The following is a 26,355-nucleotide window of genomic DNA, read 5'->3' on the forward strand; positions in this document are numbered from 1 at the left end:
TGCCCACACACGATCACATCGGGTATTATCATATGTGGTTTTGTAACACGAGCGTAGACACATACGTAGGGCATGTGGGATTTGAGGTTTTTGCGGTGGTGTTTATGAAAAGTTAAATCTTCTGGCATGTAACTCCTTGTATTCCGTTGAAAGCCTGCTTTGCCACCTCCTTCACCCGGGATTCTTGGACTTGACTTATTCTTTGAACCTAAAAATGGAGGCGACGTGTTCCTCCTAAACGTCGGTCTACACGGCGTTATCTGGATCAGGACGGGGTCCAATGAAGGGCTCTTATAATCACAGTAATAAACCTTCTGTTTCCATAAAGTGTTTCTAAATTCTTGAGTAGCTAAGTTAGTTAGTGTTATGTTATTTTTATTGCAAAATAAATGTTTCAAGTTGCGTACATTTTGAAATAATAAAACTTGTCAATAAATGCATAAAAAGTTTGCATTATTATGTACTGAACACAGTATTTTGTTTGGCTTATGCCAGCCACAGAAGATCAAGTTGATGCTGGGCTGTTCCAGACGAGAACAAAGACGAATGTTGTCCATAATCTAGCAGAAAGTCTTCATAATGTTACTTCTTGACAGTGATTTAGTGCCTTCATCCCAGGTATGCGATGGGATAGTAAGCTGGGTAGTAGGCGTAGGGGTAGTACACAGTTTCGGAACCAGCTAGGCTTTCCTTATGGACACCATTCGCGGGAAAGGGGCGGGGGCCAGGGAATGCCGCTCCGGTTGCCATGGCAACGAGAATGGCCAGCAGAGCAAATGCTACCTGCAAAGAAACATTCAAAAATCAGTACCTGTGTTTATATATAAATAATGATGACCGACTCTGGGGCCCACCCAGCCTCCTATCCGGGTGTTTTTTCCTTGGAGTAAAGATGTTGGGACGTGAAGCTGCCCGCTCACTAGCATCTAGTGCCGAAGTCAAGAAAGCTAGAATTATACCTCCACTCCCCCACACGTCTTCATGGCGTACCACTGAATTGCTTAATTAATTATACTATGCTACAAGCCGGAAGGTCCCAGGTTCAAGTCCCGATGAGATCATTGGATTTTTTCAATTAACCTAATCCTTTCAGCAGCACTATGGCCCTGGGGTCCACTCAGCCTCTAACAGAAGTGAGTACCAGGAATATTCTTGGGGGTAAAGGGCGGCCGGCGCGTAAGGCTGACAGCCTTGCCGCCATCTATGAGCCGATTGTCTAGAAAATGTGGGAACCTCAACATCTCACAACCCCAAGGACCTTCACCGCCTGTTACAGGGATAACTTTATTTACTTTTTACTCTTTTATACGTATATAAACACTGGGGGACAGACTTATTAAAGGAGAAATTTTGGGCGACTGGAGCATGTAACTGGAATGGGTCAAAGCAGATGGCTGTGGAACTAAGAAAGTAAGGTAGAAGGCAAGGAAAAAGTGGGAAAAATCTGATTGAAATGACTGGAAGATGAAGAGAATGATCTACGACTGACGAATGTGATAAGATGGATGCAAAATGCAGCAGGTAGGAATGAAGAGTCCAAGGTTCCTTGATGACCGTTGAATCAAGTATTAAGTATGTCGGGGGAAGATCACAGAAACGAACCCATGATACTCTGAGAAGGAACTTGTAGCGGCATACTAGCCCTTATTCTAATGGCTCTATCTGCATGCTGTTCGCGTAAGGTAGTGATTTCACGAGCCCCTTCCTTTCAAAATGAAAAATCGCTAGCTCGACTGAGCAGAACTCTCACATAGATAGCAGTTCTGCTTCGATTTCGGCTTTAGATTTATTTATTTATATGCCTGTAGCGTAGTTGCTTGAGGCACTATGCTACAACCTGGAAGGTCACGGGTTCGATTTCTGATGAGGTCTTGGGTTTTTCAATTGATCTAATACTTCCAGCCGCACTATGGCTCTGAGGTCGACGCAGCCTCTAACAGAAATTAGTACCAGGAATCTTCCTGGGGATAAAGGGCGGCCGGCGCATAAGGCTGACAACCTCACCGCTATCTGTGAGCCGATAGAAAATGTGGGGTCCTCGACCTCTCACAACCCTATGGGCCTTCACGGCCTGTTACGGGGATAGCTTTACCTTTTTTATTTAAAGGCAGTGTCAGTAACTGAGACTGTGTGCGATATTTAGTGAGCAACTAATTTGGGGAGAATGTGGGAAAAGCAGTTGTGACTTAATCAGAGATACTGCATCACATTTTTCTTGGGGCTGAAACACAACTGAATTTTAGCCCAGAATCTTCCTAATACGAAGTTCAGGAGCAACCACTCCATCTAGACGTTCGGCGGTTCTGTTTAGGCCTGAATTATGGAAGGGGTTTCTTCAGTCACTCCTAATAAATGCTGAAGTAGTATCAGACAGCGGGCAATGCTTGCTTTTTTCGTAACTTCAGTTATTAATTATACATATAATTGTCATATCATTCTACACTTAATATCATGTGTAGCTGGAAGAGCATTGTTAAATAATTCAGGTATCATTCAGTTATTAGCTGAGCCTACATAACGTCGCCATGTAATAGGCAGTACACCGGCTTTGTGCTTGACATTTCCCGTGTTGAAATTTCAGTCCGGAAACCAAGGTCTAGTAGCAAGATTTTCATGGATTTCCTCAGCCCTTACAATTTAAAGCAGGAATATTTTTATTGCTAGTGGGGTGGGACTAAGTCCCTTTTACTGCGGCCACTTCTGTCCTATTGTACCAGCCCCAGATGATAGGTGAGGTTGATTGTGGAGTAATTGGTAAAGTGAAGTTTGGCAGGGGAAACCGAAGTACTCGGAGAAAACCTGCTCCAGCGCCACTTTGTCCACCACAAATCCCACTTGACCAGACCCAGGATCGAACCCGGGCCGCCGCGGTGGGAAGCCAGCGACTAACCTCTTGAGCTATGGCGCGGCCAGAAGCAGGGATAGTGCCTGGAATTAGATTTCTACCGCTTATTTTGCAGAATTTTTCACGTCATTTTTCACCAACCACACTAAAATTCGACGCTGTATAAATAGTTCTGTCTCCTAGGATACAACACAGTGCAGCCGGTTGACTTCCAACGGACTACACGGCGTTATGTCCCACAAGATACTCTTCGCAGCGACAGCTGTGAGAACTTCAGAGCCTTCATACTGACGCCGTGTAGCCTGGGATACTGAAATCGTCCCTAAATAAGCATTACATAAATAAACATAGTAGGAAAACCCTTTCCAAGATAATTTTTGTCTCGGAAATTTCCCCCCTTACAAGCCCGTTTCTTCTCTTCCCAAAAACCAATTTGACACGATGATGATGATACGGATGATAAGTGTAGTGAAATAAAATCAAAGTGTTGTCTTTGAGAATTCACCTTAACTCGCTGATACTTGAAATTCTGGTTCTGCTTCGCATGAAACAGGCTTATTCGCCATAACGAAAACGAATCGGTTATCGCTATTTAGGGAATCTGTCGGAATTAAACCAAACTCAGAAATATTTTTTATCAAACATCTTATTTTTATGCTTCTGTCAAGAAGTAGTCTTGTTATATGGAAACCATAGGTTTATGGCCATTTTAACAAAAGCTCGCTATTGGTCCCTATCCTGAAATAGTCAAGTCCAGTTCTCTCTTCAAACATTATTTATCGGTAGGTAGGTTGCTTCCATGTAGACAGAATTGTCAAGGAGTTTCTTTCTTTATGGTTTAAAACGAAAATTTAAAATATATTTCTTTCCCTCTACATATGCATGCTACATGTTCTGCTTATCTCTTCTTTACAATTGTTGACTTTATGGACATTATCCAGTGTCCTGTTGTTTATTTAAAAATAGGAGGATGGATAATGTCCAAAAATGTCATTAATTGTATTAATATACAATCGTCACAAAATTGTAGATGTTATTTATTTATTCGCTACTGGCATAAGGCTAAATTCTCGTTATACGCATGTCCGTATTTGTACCTGTGATAAAATTGTACAGAGTTAAAGCAAATTCTGTGCCTACCCCGTGTTTGTGCCTGTACAGTTAGTAAACATTCTTGTACTTACAACGAACTTCATAGTGATGGCAGTTGCTGGTTGATAGCTCGGTGGATTCCAGAACTCTGCCGATGATCAGTAGCTGACAAGAGGAATCATCCTCACATTTATACCGGCATTCGCCAACACCACCTCCCCCCACCCCGGCTACTACGAACACAGACATTTCATTGCAAATGTTCCTGTCGATATACGTAATCTTACATTTCCGTGCACGATTTACTTAACAACGTTGTCCTTCACTGTGAATACATTTTTAACACTGTTTTTCCAGGCGAAGCTTTCGTTTTTGCATTGCAATAAGTGATTGGGGAAATTATCTCTGTCTCTACCTCTCATTCCTTCTCTCTTTTTATTGACGCTGGCTCTTAAGATGACAGTTCCAGCAGGCCACGCGGTTTGCATTTAAATTGCATTTTATAGGTTTATAGACAGATTTTAGATAAAGACGAAGATATCGGTAGGCAACTAGAATGAATTTTAGGTATGTAACATGCAGTAAGTAAAGTAAAGCTATCCCTGTACCAGGCCGTGAAAGCCTATAGGGTTGTGAGACGTTGAGGGTCTCACATTATCTAGACAATCGGCTCAAAGATGGCGGTGAGATTGTCAGCCTTACGCGCCGGCCGCCCTTTACCCCCAAGAATATTCCTGGTACTCATTTCTGTTAGAGGCTGAGTCGACCCCAGGGCCATAGTACGGCCAGAAGGATTAGGTAAATTGGGAAAAAAAAAATCCACCTAATCTGTACTCGGACCCGCGACNCTTGTAGCATAGTGCCTTAACCAACTACACTACCGCGTGCCCCCACGTCGCACACATTGGACTTAAGTATCGAAATATTTATGTGCTTTTTTTTTGTCTTCTGAATGCTGTTGTGAACATCATCATCATCATCATCATCATCATTAATCTGTCAAGACGACAGGTCCACAGTCTCTTTCAAAACAATTCCTCCACTTAATGCGATCTAGAGCTTTCTCCTTCAAATGACAGTATCCTCTTCTGTCCCCAAGGTCATCCAGCATCTTCTTACGTCTTCTTCCTCGTCTTCTTGTCACTTCTATCCGCCCATCTATCTTTCCTTCGATAGCTTCTTTTAGAAGGCAGTTTCTGCGTAAAACATGACCAATCCAATTAGCCTTCCGTTTTCTTATTTCATGTAGGATATTCCTCTGCTCACTGACTCTAATTAACACTTCTTCATTTCTCACATAATCGGTCCAACTGATCTTCTCCATTCTTCTCCAACACCACATTTCGAAACTTTCCAGATGTTTCTGATCTACTGCCCTAAGTGTCCATGTTTCAGCCCCATACAGAGCTATGCTCCAAATGTAGCATTTCACTAGTTTCTTCCTCAAATTTAAGTCCAATTTGCTGGTAAAAAGATTCTTCTTCTTGCTAAATGCAGCTTTTGCCATGGCAATCCTGGATTTAATTTCACAAGTACACCTTCCATCATCTGTTAACAAGCTACCCAAATATTTAAAACATTTCACATTCTCCACTTGTTTTTGGTCTATCTTTATTGTGACTGGGGTTGGTTGTCTCGAAATTTTCATTACTTTTGTTTTCTCCACATTCATTTCCATGCCATAGCACCTTCCAATTTCAATTAGTCTATCAATCATGCCCTGTAGCACAGTTTCTTCCTTAGCCATTAACACAAGGTCATCTGCATATTTCACAGTTTGAATAATTTGCCCTCCTACTTTGAAGTCACCGAGCCCATCCAGAGCTTCCTTGGTAAGGCATTCGCTGTACAAGTTGAACAGAATTGGTGATAAACAGCATCCTTGTCGAACTCCTCTTCCAATCTGCACACTTCCTGTCTCCCCCCTGTCCAGTCGTACTCTAACTTTCTGATCCATGTACAATTTGCTAATCAATCTTCTTTCATGCCAATCGATACCTGTTTCTTTCAGGATCTGCATTAATTTGGTCCAGTTTACCCGGTCAAATGCCTTCTGCCAGTCTATGAAGCAAACACACAGTTCTTCATCTATCTCCAAAGTTCGTTCCGCTATAATTCTCATCATCCCAATTGCATCCCTGGTTCCTTTTCCTCTTCTAAATCCAAACTGATCTTCTCCAAGTACATCCTCTATTTTCCTTTCAATTCTTCTTTTAAGTATCTTTGCTATTATCTTTGCTGTATGTGCAATAAGACTTATTGTGCGATGGTCGCTGCATTTTGTAGCTTTTGTCTTTTTCTTTAAGGCAATCATTGTAACTTCTGTAAAGTCCTTGGGCCACTCTCCACTTTCATATATGGTGTTCATTAGTTTTGTCAGTGTTTTCAAACCACCTTCTCCCAGTAACTTGAGCACATCTCCAGGTACATCATCATCTCCTGTAGCCTTTCCCTTCCTCATTTCCTTGATAGCTTTTTCCACCTCACTTTGTAAAATATATGGTCCTTTCGCTTCTGTATCTACTTCTTCTTCCGGTTCAACTTCTAAGGTTTCTGGCCGATTAGGTCGATCATATAGTTCTGTAATATAATTTTCCCAAATTTTCAGCACTTTTCTCTGATCTACTATTCTATTCCCCTGGGAGTCTTCGATGCCAACATTTTGAATCCCATGATTCTCTTTCCATCCTAGTTCTTTTGTCTTCATGTACATCAAATCATAACGTCCTGTTCTTTGAAATTCTATAATCTCATTACATATCTTCTCAAGATATTCCTTTTTGGCCCTGTCCGTGGCTCTTTTCAATTCATTCCTCAGGCTCCTGTATTTCCTCCTGCTTCTTCATTGTTGACATTCTTCCATTTCCTTCGCTCCTCCATTTTACTCATCATCTCCTGTGTAACCCATGGTTTTCTTGCTATCGTCTCAAGTTTACCAACCAAATCACTGATAGTATATAACAGGCATTCTTTTATATTGTTCCACTGCGCTTCAGCATTTCCGCTTTCGCCTGTTGTGAACATATAGTAAATTTTGGATTCCACAAAAGGCATGGATTTTCATGCTAGCTTATTGAGAAGGTTCTGCTGTTTGGAGTTAGGTGCATATTACGAAGAGTAAATGGTACCTCATTTCCTGTTTTGTCATCGTGTTTTAAAATACGATTTTGAATTAATTTGCGTAGAAATATACCCCCCCCCCAAAGCCGGTATACCTAACAAGGTATCGTCCTCTTAAAGGTTTATACGATTGAATCGTATTAATATGTCATATTCCAGAACCCTGTGTTTGTGAGCCCAAATTTTAAGCCATCCATACAAACGCAGGTGAGCCGGGGTAGCGCAGTCGGTAAAACGACTGGCTGCGGGCTGGACGACCGAGGTGTCGGAGTTCGAGTTCTGGTAGGATCAGAATTTTCTCTTCTCCATGTCATCCAGAGCAGCTCTGGGGTCCATCCAACCTCCAATCCAATGGGTACCGGGGGTAAAGCGGTAGGGGCGTGAAGCTGACCACTCACCTCCAACTAGTGCCGAGGTCAAGAAAATGTGGATCTATACATCCGCTCCCCCATACGTCTTCATGGCGCGGTGCGTAATTAGATAAGCACAGGGACAACTTCAACGTTTATCATACATATACGAGTACATGGAGAAGACGCTGGAGTACAAAGGAATGAAGGCAGATGCCTTAGGCACTTCGCTGTGTGCTTATTGGATGTGTAATTCTAGGAAATACAGAGAGAGAAGGGATGTATCGCCAGCCGTGAACTTGCGTCGGTTGTCGAAGCACGGAAGTATTCTCCTGTCATGAATAACAAGTGGTTAACCTTGTCACAAAGCACAAGAATTATTACCAGTGTCGGATCGACCCTACAACACGTAATATATTTAAATAGCTCCATTACTATTGCTGAATAGCGTAATAAGACAACTACAGTTGAAATTGTTCTAATTAGATCTTGTTATCGGTGGGATGTTGCTGACTAATGGGCCCAACCCTGTAACGAAAGACTGTCATTTCATAATGGTTTATTATTTTGCTTTAAATGCGTTCATGACGAACTGTGACCGTGGACAGAAGATATGAATATTCTACAAGGTTAAACTCTGAGCATGCTGGATTTCAGGTTCCCTCAGCGCTGAATATGAAGTGTAGAGCGTGGTGTAGTCCGGTAGAAGCTTAACGACGTTTTGGAGGCGCATGCACCTTCATATTCAGGGCCGAAGAGCAAGTCAAGCAAGTAAGTAGCAAGAAGCGTGACTTATACTTTGACCCTGAGGAGGCAGTATGTTCCTCCGAAACGTCTGTCAAATTCTACCGGACTACACGGAGCCATATTCTCGGAAGATAATAGTATTCTTGTGTAGAACTTCCCGTACGAATGGAAGTAAGGAAGATGAAATAAAGAAATTTAAGAATGTTACAGGAAGGAAAGCAAACAAAAATGAGAAAAAGTAGAGAGGAAAATAAAAGAGAAAGGAATAAAGCAAAATGAATGATACAGAGATAAAACATCGAAAGGGAAGAGGGATATAGGATGAAAAAAAAAAGAGCTGATAAATGAATTAAACATTGGAACAGGGAACTATAAAAGAGAGATATAAAGAACAAGGCATTCCGAGCAGAACCTGTAAAGCCTACTTTCGTCTTGCCTAGATTCCTAGTTCTGAGGATCTGTCATGACTATTTTATTTTATTTTATCTTTGTGATGAACATATTACCCACATACTAGATATCCCTGCCTTTCTTTTGTAGGATTTAATATCTTAGACTCACACAGTCGCAGTGTTTGTAACGTTGACTTACAAACAATATTTCATACATGATCTGGCCACCATGCTATTATTTTACATCCTACAGAAATGTCACCGTGACGTAATTTGCGCATTTTCGAAGATCTGTTATCATAGGACTACATCATTTAAGAACCAGATCAGAATTATATGGTGCTAATTTCTTTCACATCTCAAACTTTCTCACGTCCATACTTTTGTTAGTAGTTGTAAGAGATTGAAAACTATGACGTGGTGATGACCTGTGAGGGCACAGTAATTATACCAACTTTCCTGAAAATCGTTTTCTGGTTCAAAAGTTGAAGATGGAGACACAGACTGCATAGAGATCTCATAAGCCTGTTTTATACTCAGGGAATGAAATTTAGCGAAATAGGCGAGGAAGAAATAAAAAGTAAAATGCAAAAGAAAATATAACATTTCTTTCGTTGTGGTCCTTTTTCATTCTTCATAAAACCGGAAGGAGTTAACTTCTGCCTGACGCGCAGGATTATCGTGAACTATAAACTTAACTTCCCATATGAAATAATAAATCAGTTTAATAAATTATTATTGCGAATAACAAGGCGTGTTATAAAGACAAATCTACTAGAATAATCAGTGTATTTGTTATTGGCCAATTTTTATGAGAAACTCTTTAAATAATAAGGTTAAATTTATATTTTAAGAGCGTCCTTGTAGTTACCAGCAAGACCAGTTTTTCTTTGGAATATTTATTGATTTCTACCATGAATATAAACTACTGGAATTAACATTATGATGAAGCAAATATAACAAGTCTTGGGTGTGGAGGTGATTACGTATAGAAATAAAGGAAACGAGGCTTCGAAACCGGTACTTGGGAAATAATGTGCTGTTAACATTTTAATTTTCCGGAAATTTGAGACATGGACTTAGTCTATTCTCAGAAGACTACAACTTACCGCAGCTTATTTTGGTTCGTCGGCAGCGCTACTACAACGCGGAACGTGTCCCTGATTTCAGTAATTAAGTTTATTAATGTGACATCAGGAAGGTTCCTACATTTTCGTGACTCTTGGCACAAAGATGGAGTCTGTCTGTCCTCTCATTTCTGTTACCGAAAGCGTTTATTATATTTCAACTGAAATGTGTATTTTGGGGATGTGATGATATCAAGTCGAAATGTACTTTCGTTGCTGAAATTCAGATTTTAAGAACTTTGAGAATTTCATCAAACTGAACAATTCTTTACGACATCGGGTCCGTACCAGTACGATACGTTCTCTAAACCCCTTATACAAGGGGTACGCTTTGTGAGTGTTACGATGGGAGATATAATGAAATTAATTACCCATTGAGGGTAGATAATTCTTCCTACCAATATAAAATAGGAATTTATGGTTGAGATCTTTTAAAATGTAGTTTTTCTTATTCCTTTTCCTCTAAAGAAGCTATTTTATGCCTTTCTTTTTTTATTCTCATCTTTTCAAGTCATGGGTCTGTTCTCTCTCCATTTCATTTGAGGTGTTCCAGATATTCTTCCTGTAGGGCAGTTGTCTCTTGCAGTACGCTATGTACCACCATTTTTTGACGTTACGTTTTCGTCATTTAAAATGTAAAACGCTTCGGGGGTGCAGGAAAGGAAACGGTTAGTAGGTCAGTACATATTTTGCTTAGTTCCTGTGTCCCACACATAAAGATGTAGGCAAAAATATCCATGATAAATTGATCTTTTCATAAGGACATAAAAATATTATTATTGTTATTATTTGTTAAGAAACATAAGACATGAATTTCAGCAGGCAGCTTCATTATCAGATTTCGACTTAGTCTGTTATTATAACATAGTACATCACAGATATGCTGGTTTTTTTTTTGGACTTTTTTCATCGTCCGGAATTGTATGTAATAGAGGACACTCTAGGTAATAGAGGACACGACGTTTCGGAAACTGGATCTGTTTCCGTCTTCAGGTGAGAAAGGAAGACACCTACTCAGCTCTTTCTAAGGGGTCCAACTGAGTATGTGTCTTCCTTTCTCACCTGAAGACAGAAACAGATCCAGATTCCGAAACGTAGTGTCCTCTATTACCTAGAATTCCGGACGATGCAAAAAGTTAAAAACCCAGTAATTCTGTATATCATCCACCATCGTCAGAACCCTTTAGAATCTGTGAGTACATCAGCTGAGGCAAATGTATGTTCTTGCTGAACGGTTTAAATCTATGTGTAAGAGGGAACAATAAATGAGACAGAAATTCAGCGAAGTGAATTTACTCGTACTTTTTGTAACAAATTGTGCCGACCTTGTGCTGAAGTAACATAATCAGTAGTCTAAACTTCTAGTACTGGGACGACAGGAAATTCTTTCTGCAATCCTATGCTTCGTCATGGCTACCAGAGACTTGTCGACTTGAATATCTGACGAGCGGAGGATACAGACACGTAAGGTCTGTCAGACACTGTCTGAATGAGAGTCCATATTCACGTTTCGTAATACCGACGTTCCAGTCTTCTGTATCTGTGTATACCGAGCAAGTGGTAACGCGTCTGGTACTCGCGCCCCATACCGGCCCGGGCAGTGACTATCCTGACTGACTTTTTTCTTCGTTTTCCGTAGCCGATGCAGGGAAATTCAGGAATTTTACGTTAAATTAGCAACGGACGCTTAGTTCGACATTCTTTCCGATTCGCTACTCACTAATCTTGCTATTCAGCATTGTATGGTCTGTAGTCTGAACTACTGACAGCATCCTTAAATAAACAAGCAAATGCCAAGTCCCATGTGAAACCTAGTTCTTGTTATAAATTAGACATCATGACGATTCCAGATTTCCTATTTATATTCAACAGATTTGACACATTGGAAATATATTAGTCGAAATGACACACAGAATTAAATAATTGAACAAGTTGGAGTAATTCTAAGCCTTTAGACTTATACTAGGAGGTGCCTGGTTCAAAACTGGGCCAGGATACCGGTTATTAAGGCTGAGGTTCAGTTTGTATTTCATCGGTCCTTCCGGTTATACAGCAAAGCAGTATCTCAATCACTCCAACGCCTCGTCCTGCCAGATCCTTCCCAATTTATCATTCATCAATAATCCTACCATTTGATGCTGTGTAGTCAGTATGCTGACAGCGTCAGTAAATGAACCACAGGAAATGTGCTGTATGGTTACCAGTCTTTCAGAATAACCTACGGGGGCGCACAGACCCATTGCTAAGCAGTGACTCTGTAAACAGCGACCGTTTATTGGCAACAGCTCGGTAAACACGTTCCCGTTGCTAGGCAGCAGATTGTTAATAATGCAACACTTAGACGTAACAGTAGAAGAGCTGTGTTTTCTATGTGGTCCGTGTCGAGATGTTATAAGTAAGGGCAGAGTTGGTGGAGTTTTCAGTTCTGCAAGGAAGGCTGTGAAGAGAGAACCTGAGCGCGTGAAGCTGAAGAACTTCCACTGTTAGAAACTCTCAGGGATTGGCTGGTAAAGACAACAGACTTAGTGGGTGTTAATGATGATTTGTGAATTGTGGAGATCAGCTCTGGAGCTGTAATTGTTTTTAGTTCCGAGTCGTGTGTATGAGTGTCAACGTGACAACTGGTGTCAGAAATGGGTGGACTGGAGTCACACCCCAACACGTAACAATATTACGTTCACTTTCGGACATAAAATAGAGGCAGTATATCCCTTCGGATCCTACCAGACCACACGATGTCATAAACTGGAAGACTGAGATATAAATTCTCAGATCTCTTATAGTTTACACTAGATAAAAAGAGTTTGAATTTGGATCCAAACCTAGTCCACAGACGAAAAAGTAGCAAGTAGATGGAAACGTGAAGGAAATTAGAATAAACCTTTTTATATTTTCATATTTTAATAGTATACTTGAGAGTGTACATGTGCCAAAACATCATAGAAAGAATGTAAGTCAAAGAGACTTGCATGTAGTCAGATTTGCAGTCGAAGTTCCACAAAGATTGAAGCTGTTGTCTGTAGCCCGTGAGGTTGTCATAGTAAATGCTGTCGGGCAGGGAACTAATTTAGCGGTAGTAGTATCCATAGGGGTAAACAGCAGCGGGGGCGGCGTAGGCGTAGGGGGATGCCAAGTAAACAGCCTCGGAGCCCTTCAGGGCTTCCTTGGGAGCCTCAGCGGCATAGCAAGCCACGATGGCGAAGAGGACAATCAGAGCAATACCCTGGAAAAGAAGAAGCACAATAAAGCTGGCTTGTAGCAGTATATTTTCATCTACTCGTATTGTCAGACCGCGCCATAGCTCAAGCGGTTAGTCGCTGGCTTCCCACCACGACGGCCCGGGTTCCTTCCCGGGTGTGGTCAAGTGGGATTTGTGGTGGACAAAGTGGCGCTGGGTTTCCCCTGCCAATTTTCATTCCACCAATTGCTCCACAATCACCCTCACCTATCATCTGGGGCTGGTACAATAGGCCAGGCGTGGCCGCAGTACAAGGGACTTAGTCCCACCCCCACTAGCAATAAAAAAGAACATTCATCTATTATAACTAGACGTTGGCGTTTAAAAGAATAAGGAAATAAAAACGCGAAGTTTAGTTATATTTATAATATTGTATTTAAGCATTCTGTTACCTTAATGTAATTTATTTCATATAATATTTTCCTTCTCCAGTACAACTTATTATTAATCAACCTTCTTCCACACAACATGTTTCGGCCATATGCAACCATCATCAGGTGTCTTTTATCTCGATAAAATTGTTGTCAAAGTATCACATCTCATGTGAACGCGATATTTCTTGATTAAAACTAATTTATCTTCATTCAAATTAATTAATATCCCATGTTATCCTTGTGGTCTTCGTCCAGTCTTTTGAACGATATTTGTTTGAGGTCTCATATATTGTACGAGTATTTTTTGCGCAGCATTCCCCTTGGACTGAGTCTTATGCGTGTTATTGTGTAGTTCTCAAGGATGTTGATGTATTGTTATCAGTTTCGTTAAGTATGCCCCTCTGACTGTAGGTTCTTCACACTGCCTGTGTAGTTGTCTTGTTATCAGTCTGCGTTTTCAGATATTATTAATGATGTTTAGTAAAAACGGTATCAGTATATCTGATGGATCCGTATGTTGGATGTTAACGCAGGAATGATGGAGAGTGGTGTAAGCAGAAATGTTTTTTTCCACACAGTGGTCTCCAGATACAAAATGATAGTTTACAAATATAATGAAGATGTTAGAGAATAAGTGAGAATAACGTATGTTAATAAAATAATAAGTGTGAGGTGTCGAAATAAGTGTTGGAGCATTTAGAGTAACGCCTGAAATTTCAATTCAAGTACTGTTCTGTCGATATAAGACAAGGGGTAGACTATTTCAGAACGTGATAGACAGAGATGGGAGAATCATGCGTTATCTGAATCAGATTTACTCCTTGATGGTCATGAATAAGTGTGGTTACGATAATTGTTAATGGGCATTATGTATCGGTGGAACAATTCAGTCATAGTTGGTGTGATGCAGGAGAAATTATTTGAAATCTTCCGATAGTTTTATAGAGTTTGACAGTTTTTAATAGAATAGCGTAGTCGGTATAGCGACTGGCTAGGTCCTGAGCGATGTAGGCGTCGGAGTTCGAGTCCACATCGTCCAGACCGAATCTGGGACCCACTCAGTCTTTTATCCAGTGAGTACCTGGAGTTCTTTCCCCGGGAGTAAGTCGGCCAGGGCTTGAAGCTATCTACTCACCTCCAACTGGTACCGAAGTCGAGAAAATGTGGCTCTACACATCCACTCCCCCATAATCCTTCATGACGTAGTGCTTAATTAGTTAAGCATAAGGACAACTTTACCTTTTTTGTTGAGAATTATAGCGAAATATGGTTTAAATTTGTTTTACCCTTAGTCACGGTTAGCTTTCTGATTTAATTTTATAACATATTGATATTTTTTAGAATTAATACATGACAGAATTGTTATGTTGATACAGTAAGATAAAAAGTTCTTAGCCTCTAACCAGTCAAGTACCGGGTCAGAGTAAGAGTTCCCAACTTAAAGACCGAGCTGTGATGATATGACACCTGGTGAGGCCTATCGCTCAGGGTTTGGTGATAGACGAGTCTGGAGCAATGATGGATACACAATTTGCAGAAAATAATAGGAGAAACTCAGAAAAAATCCGGATCCATTGCAGTTTCGTCCCCCACAAACCGAGTATGAGGTATCCGGTGTTTAACACAAAAACCCAGTTTCTAACCGCCCATTTAAATTTTTCGTAGGTAATTTTCATTATAATTCTCATATGAATAAATATTGGTCAGTTTATTACTTATTTCCTGGATTAATGACTCAAAATAATATATTGCACTCAGCAGTAAACACTCATCGCCATGCAAGCCGGAAGTCTCATGAATTTGTTCAAATACTTACGAAGAACTTCATTTTGAAGTGTGTGTTGACTGATGTTGCAGGTTCTAGTGCGCAAGTGTTATTGTTTGAACTGTATTGTTCGGGCCCAGTATTTATAGTTAAACATAGACAGGGATGTTAGTGCCCTTTGCAAAGAGGATGTGGACAGGTTAGTTCACCTGATCTCCTACATCTATGTCCATGCCCAAGGCCCCTTTCAGAGCAAGAGTGTAATATCTGTCACGTTTTTTTAAATATATTTTCAGGACAATATAATGTTTTATTTACGTTTCAATCTTATATGTTTGGGATTGTCTATAAACAGCGAGTTAAATCTGGACATTTTGTGGCATATAAACCCGTTGCTGGGCAACGACAGCAAGATAAGCAAATATACAACTGTTACTAACTAACGGCTTCGCAAACAAGCGTGTTTCCACGGCAACAGTTGAACAACAATGAGGAACGTTGTTTTATATGCGGTCCGTGACGTGATGTTATAAGCAGGACAGAGAGAGTTAGTTGAGTTGTGTGAGTCAATCAGCAAAAAGTTTGAGGATTGCTGCAGTTCAGTCGCTGTGAGCTATTGTAGTTAGAAGCTGGTAGCCGAGGCCGAGGAGAGTTCCGGAACCCAGAGAAAGGGAAACGTCTGCCATTGGAAGCCGCCACCGAGCAACGGATAAGGAAAACTGAGAACACTTTACGTATGCTGTGGTTACATTGATCTTTGGAGTGTGTAACTCAGTGAGACTGTGGTAGTTTACGTGTTATAAATGCTCAGTAAATCCGATTATCAATTCAAACCCTTCTGTAGTCACACTCTATCACGTGACAGTATTTATGTTGAGTTAGTTTCATTTTATGTTGCTTGGGCTTATGTCTTTAAGTGGCAGTCTTTGCAGATTTTATGGTTATATATAAGTTGTAAGGAAATATTTAAGATAAATAATGTCTTATTTGTTGCTCTAACTATAGAGTAAATATCCTTACTGGGCCAGCAGTATTAGCAGAACATTAGTAGAAATGGATATAAGTGCAAATATTGAGATAAAATAGGCAATCTCTTTATCAATGCAATGAATACTTTCCATACTGAGGGAATATTTGGACCTAATAAGATGGAAGTACTAGGATTATAGCGAAAATTACACGACCAGGAGCTTCATAATTTTTATTTTACGTAATATTTTTTCGGGTGGTTAAATCAAGAAAGATGTGACGGATTGGATAGATATATTTTTTTTTCCCCCTTGGCACTACAGCCCCAGTTTGGGCCTAGGCCTACCTCCATGAAACTCTCCGTTTCACTTCGGTTTACTAGATCTTACACATTCGGTAGGACTCCTTGGGCGAGTGATCAGCTCGTCGCAAGGCCTCTACCTGTAGACAAACACAGAAAAACGCACACAAACATCCATGCCCTGAGTGGGATTCGAACTCATGATCTCGGTTTCCGAGCGAGCGAAGACAGTGCATGCCTTAAACCGCTCGGCTACCGTGACCGGCAGTGTATAAGAATAATATATAAGAATTCAGTTCGTACCTCACAGGAAACAGATCCGAACCCATGATCCCGGCTTCCGAGCGAGCGAAGACAGTGCATGCCTTAGACCGCTCGGCTACCGTGACCGGCAGATAATAGGATATGAAAGGGAAATTAGAAATGCATTTATAAAATTGAACCAAAAATTCAGAAAGGACGATACCACTTTGGATACATAGTCGTAGATGAGAGAATAATATTAAGACGGACTTAAACAAGTAAGTTGTGAAGATAAAAACTAGGTAATATTGACCCTAAATGTGAGCTTATGACGGGATCGTGTAAGAACAGTAATGTACTTCCGGTTCCATAAACGCGAGAGATTTCCTGACCAGGGCACAAAACTATTACATTTTTAAGAAAGATCCTGTGTCATTCTGTTAGATTGGAAGAATGGTTTTAAATACCCTGCGATATTACCTGAATTCACACTATTTCTATCATTTTAGGCCTTCTTTTCAAATCAGGAAGGCCCAGATCGTTACACAAGAAAGTGAAGTAAAGTAAAGCTATCCCTATAACAGGCCGTGGAGGCCCATAGGGTTGTGAGACGTTGAGGGTACCACATTATCTAGACAATCGGCTCAAAGATGGCGGTAATATTTTAGAATGCCCTGATCTGTGACAGATAAATGCAATATCTAACAATTGAGGCTGTCTTCATTTAGAAGCAGCTCGTTGCTCCAAACGTTGGTAACCGTCTACCAAACTACACGTCGGCACATCTCAGAAGTCAGTGATCTACAAAATCTCCAAATAATAGAAGCAAGTGAACAGCAAGTAGAGTCTTAGAGGCTTAGTCTTCGACCCTGAAGATGGAGGTATTACGTTCTTCCGAATAGCCAGTGGGCTTCTACCAGACTACATGGCGCCACTTTCCTGAATATAATAACTCTTTATCATCGCTTTCCCGAGAACCTCGAATCTCACGACGAAGTATATTTACATAATGTTAGAATTGCTTTAACATGACATAAGCAGCTGCGTTCCATGTTTAGCCGGGCCTGCTGTGAGAAACTGAGACAGAGTGGCGCAGTAAGAATGCCTGTGTCGTGTCTGTTGAGCCCCTATCCATTTTGCCTTCAGGAAAAAGACAAATTTTATTGCATATATTGTTAATGGTGAGACTTTTTTTTCTATTTCATATAAAAATAAATGACCAAATGTTTTACGCAGAACCTGCCTTCTAAAAGAAGTTATTGAAGGAAAGATAGAGGTGCGGATAGAAGTGACAAGAAGATGAGGAAGAAGACGTAAGAAGATGCTGGATGACCTTGGGGACAGAAGAGGATATTTTCATTTGAAGGAGAAACTCTAGATCGCATCAAGTGGAGGAACTGTTTTGGAAGAGACTGTGGACCTGTCGTCTTGACAGATTACTGATGATGATGATGATGATGATGATGATGATAAAAATAAAGCTTCCCTGTGACAGGCCGTTGAGACCCATAGTGTTGTGAGACGTCAAGGCTCCCACGTTTTCTAGACAATCGACTCACAGATGGCTGTGAGGTTGTCAGCCTTACACACCGGTCTTCCTTTCCCTTCAGGAAGATTCCTGGTACTCATTTCTGTTAGAGGCTGAGTCGACCCCAGGGCCATAGAGCGGCTGGAAAGATTAGGTCAGTATAGCTGTACAAATTTGTAATAGCAATATCTACATACCTGCCGTCTCTCCCTGCAATAAAACAATGTACCCAATAATATTAATCAAACCGCTTTGTATTGCGATATAATTGTAGCTTTTGAATTTTTCCAGTTTAAATTTCTTATACCGGAATTGTGAGCGGCTCTTGTGTATTTAAGTTGGCGTCGTGTGGATTGAGGGGTGAGGTACCATGTAAGATGGGCCCAAGATCTTCAGCTGCGCCTGCGCTCTCACAGACGTCGCTTCCTTGAACTTGATTGCTTCTTGTTAACGTCTCTCAAATTTCGGAATGCCAGAAAATTTATCATCACTTCTGTTTATCGTCTCTTTGTACATGGAAGTAACAAAAAAAACTTACAGTTGGCTATTTCCATTACCGTTTGTTCCGAACCGCCTGTTTTTTTTTCCCTTGGCACTACAGCCCCAGTGGGCCTAGGCCTACCTCCATGAACTTCTCCCTTCACTTCTGTTTTTCTAGATCTTACACATACGGTAGGACTCCTTGGGCGGGTGATCAGCTCGTCGCAAGGCCTCTACCTGGACACAAACACAGAAAAACGCACACACACAAACTAAACATCCATGCCCTGAGTGGGATTCGAACCCAAGACCCCGGGTTTTCAAGCGAGCGAAGACAGTAACATGCCTTAGACCGCTCAGCTACCGTGACCGGCTCGGAACCGCCTATTCTACCCAATAATTTCCGTCACTTAGAGTTCCTCTGTGCAACGTTTCCTATCTTACTGCTTTTTGGTCTGGATTTTTTGGTCCATCTTCACATCCGAGAGAGACAGAAGACCCTGAGCGACGTCAAGGGAGCTCTCATGAAGAGGAACTCTCCCTTCCCTTTCCTTAACTCGTATGAAATATCACGGGTGTACGGCTCATCCTCCAGCATCGGAGAAACTTCCCGAAAACACCCCTTAAAATGCTGTCACGACTCAATTTAAGCTCCTTGTCGCAACGTTTTGCTCCTTATACTGAGATGAACTGTATAAAATTGTGTTTGTGTCCTCGTTAATATCCTACGCACTCTACAGCCTTGTTCACAAAATATTTAAAATGTTACATATTTACAGTATAGACAAGGAAGCTGTCAGTCAGATTTTTGTATAGCATAATTTGGCTTGATGCTTTGAGAGGGGATACATTTTTCTTTCGTGGTTTTTTCTTCAGAAAAAAACAGACGATTGAACAAAATGTGTGTAGGTTATCAGATATTTATTCGACTAATAGATTTACTGATGGGGCAGGTGGCAGCGTAGTTGGTTGAGGCATTTTGCTACAAGGCGGAAGGTCGTGGATTCGAGTCCCGATGAGGTGGAATTTCTTTTTTCAATTGACCTAATCCTTCGAGCCGCACTATGACCTTGGGGTCGACTCAGCTTCTAACATAAATGAGTATAGGAATATTCCTGTGGGATAAAAGGCGGCCGGCGCCTAAGGCTGACAACCTTACCGCCTTCTGTGAACCGATTGTCTAGAAGATGCGGGAACCTGAACCTCTCACAACCTAGGACCTTCACGGCCTGTTACAAGAATAATTTTATCTTTTTAATAGATTTACTGATATATGAATAATTTCTGCATCTACCGTATTCATAGCTTAATCCAAATATTGGAAGCTGGTCCAGCGTAACAAATAAACAAATTCAGATACCACACGAAATAACCAAGTGCCTTGCGAAACACCTTTTGTTTTCGATAGTTATTGCTATTACATCTCCGAAGAGGCTAGCGGAATTGTAAATTGATAATTACATACCAAAGCCATTTTAATTCGCGATATAATCCCAAATTGCGATATTTGTACTACAAACATCAAAATTGATATTCCACTTCCACGAACCAATGAAATTCTGCTGATGTTCGTTGCTATGCTAACAGTCAACAGTGAAAATTAAATGTGTATCTTATATCGTATAGACTTATACCTTAAACCTTACGGCTTTCGACGTTAGTTAAGCAAAAGTGAGCGTACGAGACGGAATTGTTTCGTGATGTGTACCCTTCCTAACAAAAATTGCACTCCTATCTAAGAAGAGCATTTCAGTTTTAAATGTAAAACGGATCCCTTCTCTTATGAGTTGAAAGTCCTAAGGGTCATAAGACAATAAAAGAACTTCTCGGTTCTGAACTCCTTTCCAGGATGTGAATGTAGATCAGTTTTGCACTGACCACTGTAATGCAGTGCAGAACATAATGGCCTTGGTTTCACTTTTCAAGTCCATGGGTGTGGTCTTGAACCTCTATAGGCTGACTACGGACGGATTCCTCCCCCCGCTCGGCATCGTGGCCATTGTATAAGGTGAAGTTTCTTATGTAAAACCGTTAACCTTGAATTAGTCAGTAGGTTTGCTAGTCTTTTTTTTTTCCAGAGGAAGTCTTGCTAATCATTTTTCCCCAAGCGCTTTAGATGTACCCAGTTTCCGAGACCTTGATACTGGAAATCACTAGTAGGGCATCTCTGTAACTCTGCCCATGCAAGTTATCCGCAGCGCCCCTAACTCGTGCTTCGTGCAGTCCAGCTCCTCTGTATTGTCCATCTCTTGAACGCGATTATCTGAGGATTTTTTGTGATGGCCTTCGTGAGAAAGGAATTGGGAAAAAAAAACTTCACAATGCTAGCAATTTCAAACATGTTGAAGTGTCATGACCGCCTCTAATGAAAGTGAATAGGGATCAAACGCCGTTGATATGTGGCAGTCATTACTGCTTTGTATACGGGAGAGCCCCAGTTCGAAACTCCACTCGCAAACAAAGGGGGAGGTTTACCCTCAGAAACGTGTGTACCTAGTTACTAAACTATATGGTATCACATCTGAGAAGCCCATCTTTAAAAACTCAGTGATTTTAGTCCGCAAGCGAAATATACCGACTGAGCGACCGCCGCTTGTCGGCGAAGTTAGTGCCAACTTTTTGCGGATAGAGGGTGTCGCGTGGTCAGCGCAACGAATCCCCATCGCCGTTAATTTCGGGTTTCTGAGAAGACCATCGTAATATTCCTATTTATACTAATTTTTCTTCTATTGAATTAATATTTTGGTGGATATCTACTTATAACATTTCAGGTTCCCACAGTGGTAGTTGTGATGATTTCTGTCTTTTGGTTTATAACGCTATAGAATCGGTTGATTTTCTATTAATTACATGGTGGTATATCCTGGAAGGCCGGTCACGGTAGCCGAGCGGTCTAAGGCATGAACTGTCTTCGCTCGCTCGGCAGCCGGGATCGTGGGTTCGAATCCCACTCAGGCATGGATGTTTGTGTGCGTTTTTCTGTGTTTGTGTACGGGTAGAGGCTTTGTGACGAGCTGATCACCCGCCCAAGAAGTCCTACCGAATGTGGAAGATTTAGAGAAACCGAAGTGGACGGTGAAGTTCATGGAGGTAGGTCTAGGCCCACTGGGGCTGTAGTGCCAAGGAAAAAAAAAATATCCTGGAAGAGGGAACTCTTCACGCGGTAACATAGTTGGTTGAGGCACTATTCTACAAGCCGGAAGGTCGCGATCTCGATTTCCGATGAGGTCACTGGATTTTTCAATTGGCCTAATCCTTTCAGCCGCACTATGGCCCTGGGGTTGACTTAGCCTGTAACTGAAATGAGTATCACAAATCTTCCTGGGGGTAAAGGGCGCCCAGTGCCTAAGGCTGATAAACTCATTACCATCTGTAAGCCGATTGCCTAGAAAATGTGGGAGCCTGGATGTCTCAGAACCATATAGGCCTCCACAGCCTGTTACAGAATAGCTTTACCTTTTTTGCTTTTATAATTTAAATTATTAAATTGAAATGATGGTGTCCTCTAATCAAACAGACGTAAAAAGCTTGGAGGAAGGATATACTTTTTGTTAATACTAGCTCGGTTTATGTATCGAAAGCAAACGGATGTTCTTTATTCTTGAAACAATAAACGATTTAACATGGCAGCTACAGACAAGTGTAAGCATTTTATTAATTTCATGGTGAAGCAAAGTAATAATCTTCTATTATACCTGCAGCATGATGCCGTTTCCACTAAATTTAAGTTATTCTACGAATTACAAAAAAAGGAAGGCACGTCACATCATCGTATTGCTATTTCTTACTTGATAAGTTATAAGAAAGTTGTCCCTGTACATAATTGGTTAAGCACTATACCATGAAGGTCTATGAGAGATTGGAGGTACAGCTCCGTCATTCTTGACCTCCACGCTAGATGGAAATGAGTGGTCAACTTTACGCTTTATTCCCAGGAGAAGGAACCCCGATACCCATAGGAGAGGAAGCTGGGTGTGTCCCAGAGCCGGTCTGGACGCTGTGGAGAAGAGAAGAACCTTGCACTGCCGAGAGAATGATAGAGAATTTATATCGGATTTAAACGAAACATGATCATTAGTCGTTAGGTGTCAGACGCTCGTACTCATTATTTCTCCTGAAGAGGACGCATAGTACCTTAAGAAAGTTATACATGTTTTAGAGTTCTATTTCGACACAAAAATGTAAAAGTCTTAAATCATTCGTAAGTAAAGCTGGTGTTGTTTCCAGCTCAGGAGTTCACATAATCACAATACCGATAGTGTTAATTTTGAGTTAATAGAGATGAGAATTCATCTTCACAACATGTTCGGGACAGGTGCTAATTCATATTGTTTTAATTTTGAAAAGTTCAGGGCTAAATAACGAAAGTACGTGTTAATGAGAATAGTTAAACCTGTAAGAGTAACAGATTACTTGAGAAAATAAAATAACGAAAAAGTACATACGAGGAAGAGTCAGGAAATAAGTCAGAAATGAAAGTAAAACAGTTGTAATTTACATAATATGTTTTCTATGTGTATCACTAGGTATCAGCACAGTTCAGCTTAATGACAGTCCAGGCAGCAGACGCACATGCGCATGTTCAGAGGTTGGTTTCAGTAGTCAGAAATGGCGATCGTGCTTGAGGCGTGTATTGCTGAAGAGCAGTGTACTCTTGTGCGTTTTTTTTTGTGTGTTCAAAAACGCAAAGAGTATTCATACAAAAATGGTCTCTATCTACGGTGGGAAGTGTTTGTCGCGCAAAGCGTTTGACAGCTGCGTCAAGAAACTGACACCATGGTGGCAAATGTTTCGCTGATGACGAGGGGTTGAAACGGATGTTCGGAAGTGACTGAGACAACGGTCAAAAAGTTTCTGTGCTGAGGGTTTCGGCGCACTGGTAAAGCGATGGTGCAATTGTATGAATGTTTGTGGAGGATAGGTCGAGAAATAAATGTTTTATCCAGGTTCTAATATCACATATTTCACATTTTCTACCTACTTGTGACCTATTTGCTGACTCTCCCTCATAATCTGTACTTCTCCCATAGTCTTTCAGTGCAGCTTTGTCAAGAACGAAGGATAGTGCTGGATATATAATTGTCATACCTGACCTAACATGAAGCAAATACGTAATTTTGATTGAGAAACACCAAAAACTTAGTCCTAGGTATAGGCAGCTATTGCTGATCGCAATGGCCGTGAGGTCTAGGCCATGAACGGTCTTCGTCCGCTCGAACACTAGGATTGTTGGTTCGAATCCCACTCAAGGTATGGAGGCCTGTGTCCGGTTATTCTGCGTTTGTATTGTTCTGGGTGTGGGTAGCGGCCTTGCGACGACCTGATCCCCCGTCCAGGGAATCCTACACACTGTGTATGGATTAAGAAACTGCAAAAGCGGCCAAGGTTCACAACGGCTGCACAGCCATAGATAGATAGATAGATAGATAGATAGATAGATAGATAGATAGATAGATAGATAGATAGATAGATAGGCGGCTACTAAAACAGTTATTATAGAAATAGATTGCGTAGGTAAAAGATAAACTGAACCGGAAGTAGTAAAATTGGTGGCGTTTGCGACAAAGAGAATGAACGTTCTTTTTGCATAACAACAGGGGAGCTACGTACCATGCACTGCTTAAGATAAATCCCAACCCCGCAAATCAGTGTTTGTAAACATCAGCAGCCAAAATGATCTGTATTGCTTTCAGTGTAGGGTGCTGGTTATTTGCGCATTATTAAAAAGAATTTGAACTGTACACGGGGAAATCCCATTGGCTGTGAGACAAAACCGCTCGACATGCCAATACATGATGAAGGCCGCTGCTTGCAGGTTTGTCGCAGTCAATTTGCATTACAATTCACGTGGTGGAAGAACCAAGTAAAACCATCCTAATTTTTGTTACATATACCTGTATATGGCTTGTATCGCCGAAATTTTATATCAACGTTTATCTTATCACGAATCTCCTGCCTACGTAAAGTCCTTCCGTACAACGTTTTCCATTTCTCCGCCCTTTCGCTCCGTCCTTGGTCTATTTGTTGGGGATCGTCATTTCTTTTATAGTGCAAAAGTGATCCACGTTCATTACTTCGTTGCTTGCTAACCATTTAATTCGTGAAGTTATCACATACGGCGTCACAGCGATAAATATTAGGAAAATGAAAATTTCCGTCTTCTTGGTTGTGGCGACATATAGCCCAGTAGTAAATTTTCTTACGTTTCGGAAGAATTGGCTGCCTCCAACTTCGAGGTTGAAGAGTCTTGCTTTCTGCTTTCTGCCGCTGTTGCAGACATATTATTTAGTTCGTTTAGAATAACACATATGGTGGTCATCGTTATATAATTTATTACGCACCCGGAATTTCCGCCCCTGAATCTTAATATGGCTCTGAACACACCCGAAATCAATCCCTGTGATCATGATGATGTCATTTGCGTTTTATGACGTCATTCTGCCCGAGGCGCCATTATACATTCACTTTGGGTAGTTAGGCTGAGTGCGCTAAATTAATGTTCCGGAGAGCACCCTGCTTCCGCGAGTCATGCTGGTTGTAGTTCATGGTGAAGGGTCGAACCAGGTTGCTCAACAGGTCAAGAATTTCTCCTCTTGTGCTCACACAAAACCGCCATAGAGTGGTACCCTGGAACAATTCGGAAGAATTCTTCTCACATAGCATTTCTCTAAGCTATTTTTTTTAATATACTAAGCTAAACTTCGTGGCTTTATTCCGCAAGCGAACTATACCAACCGAGCGACCGCCGCTTGTCGTCGAAGTTAGTGCCAACTTTAGCGGATAGAGGGTGTTGCGTGGTCAGCGCAATAACCCTCCACGGCCGTTAATTTCGGTTTTCTAGACCGGAGCCGCTATTTCCTTGAAATAGCTCATCAGTTTTCCTCATGAACCTGAGTGGACATCGTTCCAGACCCACTACTTCTCAGAAAGTCTGGTAGCGCGGGGAATTGAACCCGGGACCTCTGGATCTGTAGCCAGGAACTCTGACCACTAGACCACAGAGGCAATATTTGCTTATGTTTTCCAAATAGTCTCTTCCCTTGGGATTTTCCGCTAAAATACTTATCCATTTTCATATCCCATGCACGCTACATGCCATATCATCTTGCTCCTGTCTCATTAAATCACAGCAAATATATATGGCGAAGATGAAACCTTATGAAGCGCCTCATGACATTTTCTGTCCTCGTGTGTTTCTTCCGCTTCCTTGATTTTTATTCTCAACCCTTTCTTTTACCAAATATCTGTATGCTGTTGGACCACACTTACTATTGCAAATATTTGTTTGTGGACATTAGCCATCGTCCTGTTTCTATATAAAATACAGCATTTCTGTGACTGGACTCTGTCTCCTTCCTGTGGTAGAATTTGCGTTTATTATTCCCATGCGAATAAGAACCGGACAGAAAAATTGTTCCGTTTCATTAATACTGACGTGTTAAATCGTTTATATGCAGGTTTCATCTATAGGCACATTTGTAATTAGCATAAACTACATTTACACTCGTCATAACGAGTTGCCTGTGTTAAGGCAGTTCGTTATTCTGTTGTTTTAAGATCCTGTAACAACACATGAGTATGTAATGAATGTTTGTGAATGGTGAACCTGTAAAAATGGCGGAGAAATCGGTAGTGACGGCATCCATAACTTCATTTCGGATTCTGCTTGAAAAAACATAGGAAAAATTAAATTTGTTGAAGCCAGTTCGAGGTCCTCTGAATTGGTGTTTGTATTGAACCGATATGGTATAACATTTTTTCACTTGACATGTGGAATAATCATG

General features: G+C 41.1%; 2 long non-coding RNA genes across 2 annotated transcripts; both read right to left on the reverse strand.

The window, feature by feature from the left end:
- Window positions 1-354: 354 nt before the first annotated feature.
- On the reverse strand, window positions 355-4,134 carry LOC111875663. The gene is made up of 2 exons (XR_002844769.1): window positions 4,030-4,134; window positions 355-783 (listed from the first exon to the last, which is right to left on the reverse strand). It is a non-coding gene; the product is annotated as an uncharacterized LOC111875663 (long non-coding RNA).
- Window positions 4,135-12,563: 8,429 nt separating this feature from the next.
- LOC111875665 lies at window positions 12,564-15,208 on the reverse strand. The gene is made up of 2 exons (XR_002844771.2): window positions 15,102-15,208; window positions 12,564-12,896 (listed from the first exon to the last, which is right to left on the reverse strand). It is a non-coding gene; the product is annotated as an uncharacterized LOC111875665 (long non-coding RNA).
- Window positions 15,209-26,355: the final 11,147 nt, after the last annotated feature.

This window comes from Cryptotermes secundus, unplaced genomic scaffold (genome assembly GCF_002891405.2).
Source record: "Cryptotermes secundus unplaced genomic scaffold, Csec_1.0 scaffold342, whole genome shotgun sequence".
Classification (NCBI taxonomy): domain Eukaryota; kingdom Metazoa; phylum Arthropoda; class Insecta; order Blattodea; family Kalotermitidae; genus Cryptotermes; species Cryptotermes secundus.